The following is a 12,001-nucleotide window of genomic DNA, read 5'->3' on the forward strand; positions in this document are numbered from 1 at the left end:
AGACTCTTCAGCTGTAAATATGTTTGAGTTCTTATAGTGGAAAGATACTTTGGAAATTTATAGCCTTGTTCTTACTTATACACGCCCAACATCATCAACATGACACATTCATACATTTGTCACACATTCATTCTTTCCACATGTCATTTGTTGAATCACTCCTTTTTTTGGCCTCACAATAGATTTGTGACTATTGTGGTCAACAACATAGTTTTTGCCTCAAGGAACTTAGATTTTCACGTTTATTTTAAGAGAAATATTCCTCTTGGTAGAAATGTCTTATCTCCTATTAGGACAGTTAGTATTCAACAATTATTTATTGAATCAAGTTATTTGAAGATATATATTTCTTCAAAATTCCATATATTCAATAATATGTAAATGTCAAATAAAGCATTATTTAAAAAGTCATTTTCAGAAACAAGTGATGTGACTCACAACTATTATTGTTCATAGATATTTTTCTTCTGAAAATCAAATTTGGTTCCTTGACTCTACTGGTTTTGAATTCTTTCTGGTTCTCTGATTAATTTTCAGTTCAACTAGAATTCTATTTCCCAGAAGAAACATTTTGAACTTCAGCTGTGAGTGGTGATTATACAGGGCACTGGAGATAAGGGGATGAAAATACATGCACACACATTTTCTTCCTTCACCCCTGGAATAGAAATGTGGCCATTGAAAATACAGGGTCCGGCAGAAGAAAGGCCTGCTTCAGTGCAGTCGGTAGGGCAATAATATGGGTATAATAATTTATCGTTTTAATTTGAACATTTCCCCTAAAATGTCATATGATGTACTTGAATGTGATACTGTTATGTTACAGGATTATATGCTTATAATTTTGCAATAAAAGATTTTCCCATAAAAAAAGGGCATTATTTGTGCCGGACCCTGTATTCAAGATTTAACATGTATAGATCCATCTTTTTCTGGGGCTATTGAAATCCCAAAAATAGATACTCTTTTTCTAAGGAAACTAGTTTCTTTGGAAGACGGATGAGCACTTCTTTGCTAATTTAATATCACTGCCCTATGTTATTTTACTCATAGAGTCTATTGAATCTTCCAGCATTTCAAAACCACATTAAATTGTATTTCAACGCATCTATAAATCATCCCACTATAATTCAGTCTAATATTCTGTGGCCTTATTTGTACAATGGACAAATGAGGCTTTGTCTTTCCCTTTATGAAAGGTGGGAACTCATTTCTTTTTGTTCTTTAAATTAGAGTTTCTATAAGGGACTAATTCAAATGCTTAATAATAAGTCCTAAGAGGGAGATGTTTCCTAATTGTGAATTCTTTCAGCAAAATGCTCATTCTATGAGTTCATGGAAGTATCTGTGTGTGTGTGTGTGTGTGTGTGAGAGAGAGAGAGAGAGAGAGAGAGAGAGAGAGAGGGGAGAGAGAGAGAGAGAGAGAGAGATGTTGGTAAGAATATACTTTTCCCCCCTACACAATGCAGAGAGAAGCATGATCGCACTAGATGGCCCTGGAAACTGGTTGTTTCCTTCTGAAAACCACCAAATTTTAAGACAGTCCTCCCATATCTACCTCCTCTGCCATTGTCTTATTTCTAACTCGTCTTCTGTCACTGGATCTGTTGTTCTTAAAACTCCCTGATTGGAAATGCCCCTCTCCCTCAGCCTGCTTCTTCCCATCCCATTTCATGCCAAAGATATCAAAATCACCTCTGATTATGTTAAAAAAAAAAAAAAAGCCCTGTAAAAATGTCATCTATCTAAAAAACAACCTCCAGCGTGAATATTTTGCTGATAGCATAGCTTTTTAACAAAGAATGCAGGGCATTAACCTTACAGACCTCATCTTTTCTGTCCCCTTCTGCCACCCAACCTATAGGCCAGACTCCAACTAGAGGAAGTTTCCATTGGGAACTTCTTACCACTGCATTAATGATATATTGCTGTGGAACAAATTTCCTTAAAATTCAACAGCTTAAAACAATAAATATTTGTTATCTCAGTCTCTGTGGTTCAGGAATCCTGGAGTGGCTTAGCCAGACAACCCGGCTAGGGGTGTTTCATTAAGCTGCAGACGAAATATTGGCCAGGGCTATATCATCTGAGGGCTTGACTGGGGCTAGAGAATCAAGTTCCAAAATGGCTCACTTGGTATCGGCCAGAGTCCTTACAACATGGTATCTGGCTTCCCCAGCGTGACCCAAGAGAAAGCAAGGAGGGAGTCACAAGGCCTTTTGTGATCCAGCGTTCTCTGGCACACCCACCCACCACGTTCAGTTCATCCAGGGGTGTCCAAACTTTTGGCATGTCTGGGCCACACTGGAAGAAGAAGAGTTGTCTTGGACCACACATTAAATGCATTGCGACACATAATCACAAAAAAAATCTCATAATGTTTTAAGATTTACAATTTTGTGTTGGGCTGCATTCAGAGCCACCCTGGGCTACATGCAGCCACAGTCCACAGGTTAGACACCACTGAGTCACTAAATGAACCCATACTCACGGAGAGGAACATTAGACATCATCTTTTAAAGGAAGGAATAGCAAAGATTTTATGGACATGTTTTGAAATCACCACTACCGCTGAGGTTCAGCAGCTTTCATTCTGTGAGAATTGCTTTCTCCTCCTCCTTGACCTTGCAGGCACTTGCTCTTTCAAGATTCAACACAGCTATCAACCAGTGAGACTATTTTGAGTTTCTCTGTTGCCCTTTCCCTTTAGGCTAGCTAGCCTAACTGGTGCCTTTGTGGGATTTTTTAAACAGTGTGCCTTCCTCAAAACATTTCATTTTCTGCCAGGGAAAAAAAAACTGCCATAGTAAATTTATAAATATGAGTTAATTATGATGTGAACCAATGCCGCAGAGTTGAGCAGTGCATATCATGCAGCCCAGCGTATATAGTTGATACTTAATAAATGTGGCATGGATTTTTTTTAAACCTATCACATTGAAGTTCTGTGCTAGTTACAGTATAAACATTATCACAATGAACCCAAGGTCATAGTAATCGTCCCATTTTCGAGGTTAAGAACCTCAATTCCAAGGAGATTAAGCCCTTTCACTACAATCCCACTCAGTCTGTGATCCCAGCTCTGCCCTCCACGCAGCCCAGCGCAGGACAAGAAGAGGCAGACTGAGTGTTGTACTTAAAAACAAGTGCCCTTGAATTCATCTTCATGCATTTATCTGCTGCCTGGATATATAAACATGTCTCAAGCAGTCAGAATTTCAGCAATTTCACTGTTACCTAATGGTAACCAATAAAATATAGAAAAAGATGTTTTATTAGGAGTAACATACAGCCCATTGAGTTCAAAGAGACGAAACTGTTAGAATTGCATTCTTTCCATTTTGAAAGTGCTGTGTTTTGAAGCCACATCCTGCCTGTTTTGATCAAGGACTTTTAGAAGGGCAAATAGTAGAGGAAAATGGCCACAATTCTGTAGTTAGGAAACACATTTTGACAATTCGGTGAATCAGCATCACTCCATTCCCTCAGCCTTGAGGATTTTTATGGTGTTTTCAGACCAGAAGATGCACTGGGGAAAGAATACAAAGGTCAAGGGTGCTCAAGAGGAACTGAACAGATTCTTAATTCAGGAAAGATACCACCATTTTCAAAATGTCAAACCTGCCTCGTCCCCTTCGCCCAATACGATGACTGAGTTCTATTGGCTCTGCAGTGCCATCTAAGAGCTGTGCTAAAAGGATCACAGGCTTGGAGGCTGCATGCTCTGCTCTGAGCAAGTCACCTTCAGGGAGGTTTCTCTCACATGTTCAGTTCCTGCTCCTTTGCTTTGGCAGAGACCCGGCAGAGACCCGGCAGAAGGGAAAGCTAGCCAGACATGGGCCGCTGCAGCCTTTTGGAAACCCTTCCTCCAATAACTGAGCCCCACCTGCCTAAGAGTTTGCCTCCATTGTCTTGTCTGTAAAATGGGACCAAAACCTTTTGCTTTGTGTGTTCCCTTGGCCTCGGGCCTTCCTGAGGACATTGAGAGCTGTTTTTGAACATTAGGTTGAAGTGTGAGGATATGAAAATTCAGAGAAGACTGGGTTTACGTTTTCACGGCGAGTGGATGGCGGGCGAGGCCTGATGAGGCCCAAACAGTTCACTGAATTACATTTCACCCGTCAGCTGCTGGAGAGAGGTTTAGTTGGAGAAAGAAATGAAGTCTGTAAAAGGATTCTTCTCTGAATGAAAGGAATCTCCAAAAACTTTTTAGGTTGTCAGAAGCTGACAGAACTGAATTTGGCCAGGTACGCACCAATGTAAAAAGTTATGAGAAGAATAATGATACATTTAGCATTTCATTCATTTCACATTCATGAAACAACTACCAGTATGTCTTAGATGTGATGCTAAATTGTCACATCATCTCATTTTATTGTCATAAAAACCTTAGAAATAAATTAGAATCCATTTGCCCATGGGGGATCTTAGGATTTAAGCAACTTCTCAAAGACACACATCCAATAAGTGGAAAAAGTATTAAGGCACCTCTTCAGACTCATGCCACCAGGAAAATTTAACTCCTAGTATGGTGGGGGCCATGTTCGCTCCTCTGCAGTAGGTTGTATTGCAGAATATTTCTCAGAAACTTAAAGCACTAGTGTGTGTGCTGGTTTGTAATTCTTCTATCCAGTGAGTGACTCAAAACTATTCACCCTATTTGATCACATCAGGATTGAAGCTTCCAGGTTCTTCTGAGAGGGACATTAGTGATCCACTGTCCTTCTCCATTGAATTTTACAGGGGACAAAACATGCAGAGAAATGAGGCGGCTGGAGCCAGGCAGGATGGTCGAGAAGGCTGACTGGCGGATGAGGCTGGGGCAGGGAAGACTGGTGCCCCGTGGGCCTCACTAAGTACCTGGGCAGGGAACTGTGGGACTGTTCCATCATGTGAAGTGAGAGCAACTTTAAAACATATGCTCTCTTATTCCTATGCAGTTCCTTGTCTCAGAAACTATCAGACACCTGAAGAAACTTCAAGTGATTTTCTATCAGTATACATGAATTATTCAATAAACTACAGCAGGCATAAAGTACTTAAAGATTAAGAAACTTCTCTAAGAAAGCTTTTTGAATTTTTGGAAATTGGTTACCACTATTTTACTATGATTTTAGGACCTTTGAAGTTCATAGATGCCCAGTATTCATCCTCAAGGTCTTAGGTACCATGTTTCTAGGCTTGATTTCTCTGCCCCTGGGTCCCCTGGGACAGACATTGCCACTGGTTCCAATATCCATTTCCTGACTCATAAGAGGATTGCATTTTCACACCCCATAGAGTTAGGTTGGACAACGAACCGTGAATGCAAGTGACACACATAACAGCTGGGAGGAGACCGAGAGCCAGTCCCAGATTCCCCTTTTCTGCACCCCAATGGAGCAGCCAGCAGAGTTCCAGAGGGTGGAGCCACCAGCAGGGTCCTGACTGAGGACCACGTGGAACAGAGCCCTCCACCCCCAACCTGGAATGGATAGGAAAACCCCAGGGTGTGAACTCTGTCCTTGAAGACCACCTAAAATTTGGGGGTTGCTTTTTATTGCAACACAACCTAAGCCATCCTGACTATTGTCTCGGTTGCAAAGCAATCTGTACAAGTGTAGAAGCAGGTGCAGGAAAGAGCTCCACGTTAGTCCATCAGGAGACAGGATCGGATGGCCAGCTTTAACCCATTGTTTCTCAAAGAGTGCCCCAAAGCACTACATTTGAATCTTTTGAGGTTCTCAGGACAAAGCAGATTCCTGAGCTCTGCCGCAGACCTCCTGAGACTGAAACATAGGGAGTGGGCCCAGGGATCTGCCTTTTTAAGATGCCCTCCAGAAGATTCTTAGATGTGTTAAAATTCCAGCGTGTCTCCTGTCATGGAGAACTTTCAGTGCTACTAACTGGAAAACAGATGAGAAATGCTACTGTTGCCAGGTATTTGAAAATACTTTTGGTGTATTTTAGAATGGTAATTACAAGTGCTAGTCTTTTCGAGTTTTTGTGTTCAGAAATGAAAAACACAGTCAGGACTACTTGCTGTGATAAGGGGCCCAGGCAGTTTAGAATCACAGTGCAGTCTCTGTCCATTCCCGGTGCGCCAGCCTGCCCCCACCTCCCGAATCCTTCTTCTCGGCCCATTCCCTTGTTTCTGAGTACCTGCCCACTGCGCTCACTCCCCTCACATTATTCCCATAAAGCAACCAAAAGTGACTTTTGAAAAATGGATATACCCTGTGTCGTTCCACTGCTCAACATCTTTCAGTGGCTTTCCATTACAGCTATGACAAGATAAAAAAATGCTTACCTTGGTCCATAGACTCATCTCCTCCCTACCAGGCCCCTTGACCCCTGGGGCTCCCCACTCTCCCCACTCTCACTCTGCATTGTAGAACATACAAGCTCCTCTCCCCACTCCCAGGGTCCAGGATCATGCTGCTCTTCCTTCGTAGACATTTCCCCGTTGATATTGCACCTTCACATCACTCAATTCTCCTCTTAGATCCTCAGTTTCACTTCAGTTGTCAATTCCTCAGAGGACCCTACCTACCACTCTGTGTAAACTAGACCCCTTGTGTTAATCTATCCCCTGCTTATTCCCTTCCTGCCACAATCCAAAATTCTCTTATTCAAGAAGTTATTGTCTACTTGGGCCCTCCTTTACTCCCTTTACCTAGTTCAGTGCCTGGCAAAAGCTTGGCGAATAAAATGTATCTTCAGAATGCATGGATGAACCCAAACCAAACTTCTCATTTAATCCTACCTTGTGGCAATAGAAACACCCATCAGCTTCACCTTGTGCTCCTCCTAGTGACCCGATCATTCTACACATGGGAACTGGGATTGGCATCTAGAGTTTCTTTCCCTAGTATTTGTTCTTGGAAAATGAAGACACTGCATGTTTAAGGCAATGGGAGCCCATGGTTCCCAGGGAGACCTTTCTGTATAAATGGATATTATAAGCAGCATTTTTCACTCACTGTGCTCCTACCTGGGAAGAATGAGAGGCCTTCGGTTCACTGGGTACTAGTCCAAAGCAGTGAGAAGTTCAGCTGTGTGTGTGCGTCTGTGAGGGAGAGGGGACAACCCAAGACTGAAGACATGATTTTTATCTTGACTCCCTTACATTTTTCCCAAAGATCAAGGAGTAACATACCTCTTTCCTTTGCCCAAATACAAATGTTCACCCTTTTTGTGAAAACACACGCTCAAGGTAACACGACTGGGCGTTAACCATGAGGTGCCCTCCTTGCCAACTGTCTCCACGGAAGATCTGGTTCAGAAGCACCTCCCATTTTAGCCTTTCTGTGTGTACACACCGACCTCCCAGCCATGGGTTCACCATCCCGCTCTCTGAGAATTCTGCTAAGTAGGGAAGAAAAGAAAAGGCAAGCCATGCGTGAATGCAAATGCTCCTTCAACTGAATTCAGCTACGGTGGCTTGTAATTGATAACATATGGAAGTTCGACAGGGAGGTGGAGACGCAGGAGGGAGAACTCGCATCACACCACCTCCCGAAGTGCTGAGGTTAGCATGTTTTGCCTTCATGAGTGTAAATAAGTTTGGAGCTTCCGAGGATTTCTGGGCATACTTAATCTTTTCCAGTGGTTTCCCTTTTTTTTATGAAGATGGAGAACAGCAGCCAGGTGAGTTATTTTTGTGCATCGCAAGCTCAGCTTCTGGCGGACCGGCGTCCGCGTGTTTCAGCCACGTCGCTGTCCTCTGTTCAGTTCTTGACCATTTTAAGGACTTGAACTACGGAGCATTTTTTATGGAAAATGGTGAAATATTTCATTAACTTCATGAGCCTGTGGGTGTTTCACTACAGGCTTTTCCTGTTTTCTCCCAGGGGACTAACAGCTGCACGTGGTTGAGGAACTAGGAGCTCGTGCCTGTATGTGGTTGCAGGAAAATGACTCCACTGGGTCTGGACAAAGGCTTGATGTGTTTTGTCCGTGTATCAAATTTCTCAGAGCACCTCAGTGTACTGCATCCGACATAAAACTAACCCACTCCCTGAAAGACCCCCAGCTCAGAGTTAATGGATGTGCTTCCATCTGCTGAGAATTCTTTGACTTAAGGAGTCAGTGAATTGAAATCTGCACTGCACTTCAGCTTCCCAAAGTTTTGTTTTCAGCATTTAATTCACCACCCGATGCCTTTTAAATCCAGTCTAACAGTCAAAATGGTTTTTTGTGCTTTCTGCACTTACATGATTATGTGTTCATATGCATGCACACATTGGATTTCTTAAAGAATTTATTCCAGGCAAATGTTCTGAGGGTCAAATTATACTACAGTTATTTTTTTTAACGTAAAATTCTGGTGATTTGGGGGGATCTCTTCAGGGGGATTTGAAATGTTATGCACACCAGCAGATAGGAAGCCTGGTCTCTAGCTGAAATGGAAAAGTAAAGCACCTTCTTTTCTTTAGGATTTATTTGCCTTTGACTCTCCTCTGCCAGTGACGGGGTTGCTTTTTTACACATTCTAGTTTAGGGGGAAAGAGAAAACATGAAGAGCAAACATTTCACCTCGTGACAAAGCTACAGCTCATCTGTGCCACTCAGCTACTCCGCTTTCCTCTTGCTGTCCCTTTACATGTGCCCACCAGAAGGTAGCCTCCCTGAAGACAGACACTTTTCCCCACTAGTGTGTCGCTGTTGCCTAGTTAAGTGGTGTGTATTGGGTGTAGGTGCTTAATGTTTGCTGAATGAATGTGAGGTAGAGAGAACCCGAGGTCACGTTAGCCGTCTTAATCCAAGGGGAGAGACCAGAAAGGCTTAGTGAGAGGCTTCCCATCAGCTGTATCCTGTCCCTTCCCCGGGCTCCTCAAAGACATGGCCTTCTCCAGCCATTTCCCTTCCATGAGTCACTGCTCTGCGCCAGGCACTGCACGAAGCGCAGGGACTCGGCAGTGCCCCCTCAGGCAGAACGCCACCCGCCCGGAGCTCTGGTCTCCCCGTGAGGCAGACAGGAAATAGCGCAGTGAGGCAAACGTACACATAGAGTATGTTGGATGATGACACACACTTAGGAATAAAAGGCATGGATGGGTGACAGAAAGTGGGCTTACTCAGGGTGTCACGTGAGTGTGGACAGAAGGAAATGAGGGTGGATCCTTACAAATAACTGGGAAAAGCAACCCAGGCTATGGACCCGTCAAATAAACTGCCAGAGGCCTATAGGGATGAAGAGGAACAAATCAGGTAAGACCTGTTAGCTATTTAGTAATAAGTGCCTAGGGAACAAAAATGTTCTATACATCACATGCCCTCTTGGGGAAACTCCAGGTTAAACAAACAAGCTGGTTCTCTAGCCTTCCTCTAAGCCTTTGATCTCTGAGAGGCTGCTTTAGAGCAAACTGTTTCCTAAGTGTATTTGAGTGAGGAACCACTCTGGGGGGAGCTTGGTTCTCTAAACATCACAGAAGTGAGCGGAGGGACTGGGAGGGTGGGGTGGCAGGAGAGGCTGCCACATGGCCCACCACCATCGTTTGCTGTGTCCCCAGTGCCTCCTAACCTAGCCCAGGATGCTCAGCTATTCTGGAAGGACATCCAGGCTAAAGTGAACTGCTGTGTTGATGGCAAAAGGAACACTATTAAAAATATTGTTTTACTTATGTTTGTTTACCTAGTCCTATTATTAATTACTACTGTTAGTTATTGTACTATACTTTTACAATTGTCACTCTTAGCTAGTCCTAGTTTATTGTAAGTAATAGGATTTATGTAACAGAAAGGAAAATGATATAGAATAATGAATGATTTCAAATACCTATTTTCATATCTTTATAATAAAGAAATATGTGTATATTTATGTATTTACATGTCTATATAGTGATTATACATTTCTTTATACACATATCATATATACATATACAATATATATTCCTGGATAACATAATACATATAGTGTATATTTGCATATATAACATACATTATAGCTATAGATATGTACTATACCTACATATCAATATATGCATGTATAACATACTTACATATATACCCTATTTTCATATAGGGTATATATGAAAATAATATGAAAAGCTGACCACCCTACTTGAGCTCAGAGTTCCTTTCTCAGTGGTAAGTTGGAAAAAGTATTAGCCACCAGCCCCACTTGGAGAACAGACAGCAAAAACCAACGAAACAGTGAAGACCAGCTAACACTTGCAACGTGGAGTCTCCTAGAGCCAAAAAAGAATCTGGGAACCTGGACTGGAGCCAGCTACAGAGTCTGAGACATCTCTGAGAACTTGAAACTCCAGCCTCTGCAGCGCAGCCAGTGGCAACAGCTGACACTCCCCTACTGGTTCCCTAAAAGTGCCCAACCTCGCCTGTCTCCGCACTCCCGCCAGAAAGCAGCAGAGAGGGTGAAAGCTGCTGGTGGATCTGAGGGTGCAGCTCCCAGCGCCCACTCTTCCTGCTCTGCGCCTTTCTTCTAGCACCTCACTCATTTGCTGAGCCTCAGTTTCATCATCTGTAAAATGGACACACTGTTGGCAGGTCTACCGTCCACAGTAGGTATAAGTAATCCTTTCATGAAGGTTAAATGTATATATGCGGTAGGCCTTCTGTGAGGGTTCAATTTATGTATGTAGACCTCACAGTGGGAACTGGCATCTTCCTTCCTCTTTGCTGTGCTCTTTCATGGAAAACAAAAAGTATTGTTACCAGAATGGGAGTCTGAGCTTTAGGAAATGATTATCCACAGGAAAACCTCTCTCATTCATTTAAATAAGAATTACCACTGCAGGTCTGGCATGTCCTGGCTGTTTTTGAAACACAAAGAGAAATCAAACAGGTTAGTGGCAGAGAGGACACAAGTCCATCCAGGGGCGTCCAGCCATCTGGAGCATCTGGTTCCTGCTCTCTCCAACTCCAGCTCGAATCCTCTGAAACCCAAATCAAACTACCTCCTTCCCATGTCTGCGCTCCTGCCGCTACCAGACCCCAGGCCCCACGCCCAGTCTCCCAGCACAGAACAACTTCTCTCCGCATATGTTCACAACAATCATGTTTTAGAGAAAACACTTGGCAATAAATCATATACGGCCCAGTGTCACGTCTCCTATTTTTCAGTTGTTGCTAAAACTGTTCCTTAAACCTTACATTAGTCTATTTAACTCTTCCCGCTGAGAAGGCAATAGGAAAACCACCCATCTAAGGACTCCCACTGTGGCTTCATCTGGGAAAACCCACTTTGCGTGCATGCTGCTGGGGAGTCAGGGCATTAACTCTAACTCTAATTCACTTTGGAAGACTTTCTGGGTTTTTTCTATCTGCAAAATTAACTGTAGTTCTAAAAATCATTTGGGGTGCAAATGGGGTGTAGAGATGTGTAGACATGTGCAGTTAATTAAAAACCTAGGTCGACAAGCCCTGCTCTGAATTGAACATTGCTGTTCTTTCATTGTGACTGCCTGCAGTCGAATAATCATTGAAAGCAATTAAGTTTTTCCATTGTACTGCATCATTACAGTAATAGGAACTTTAGTGGCCTTGGGGTGGGGTGATAAGAAGGAGATAAGTTTCCCTAAGTGCTGGATACTGTTTTGAACTTATTAAAATAAAGCTTTTTGTAGAACTCATTATTTATTACAACTTTCCATGGACTAAAAATTACGATAGACAGTATTTACATCGACTCACAGTAATTCAGGGCTCAGTTGTGCAGAACTGGATTTTGGCACTGAACTTGAAATAGAAAGAGGCAGCTTGCTGGAAAACAGTCCAAGACCAGCCACTCAGTGAAAACAAGCATATGTGCCGAACTTGTCTGAGATCATTCACGTGTGCATCTCCCATGGCCCTTCCTCCCAGAAGGGCTGGGGAGCTGCAGGACCATAGAACAGGATTAAACGTTGTTCTGGGTGCCATTGGAACTGAATACTTTAGAAGACTTAGAAGTGCTGAACCCACAGGGTTTTCTGTGTGAATGCTTTTACACAGATGTGTGTGCATGTGTATGAGTGTGTAGTCATACTTTTATTAGAGAAGTTAAACTCTATAGGGA

Source organism: Pteronotus mesoamericanus, unplaced genomic scaffold, assembly GCF_021234165.1.
Source record: "Pteronotus mesoamericanus isolate MK-2021 breed Mesoamerican mustached bat unplaced genomic scaffold, CSHL_Meso_final scaffold_174, whole genome shotgun sequence".
Taxonomy (NCBI): Eukaryota; Metazoa; Chordata; class Mammalia; order Chiroptera; family Mormoopidae; genus Pteronotus; species Pteronotus mesoamericanus.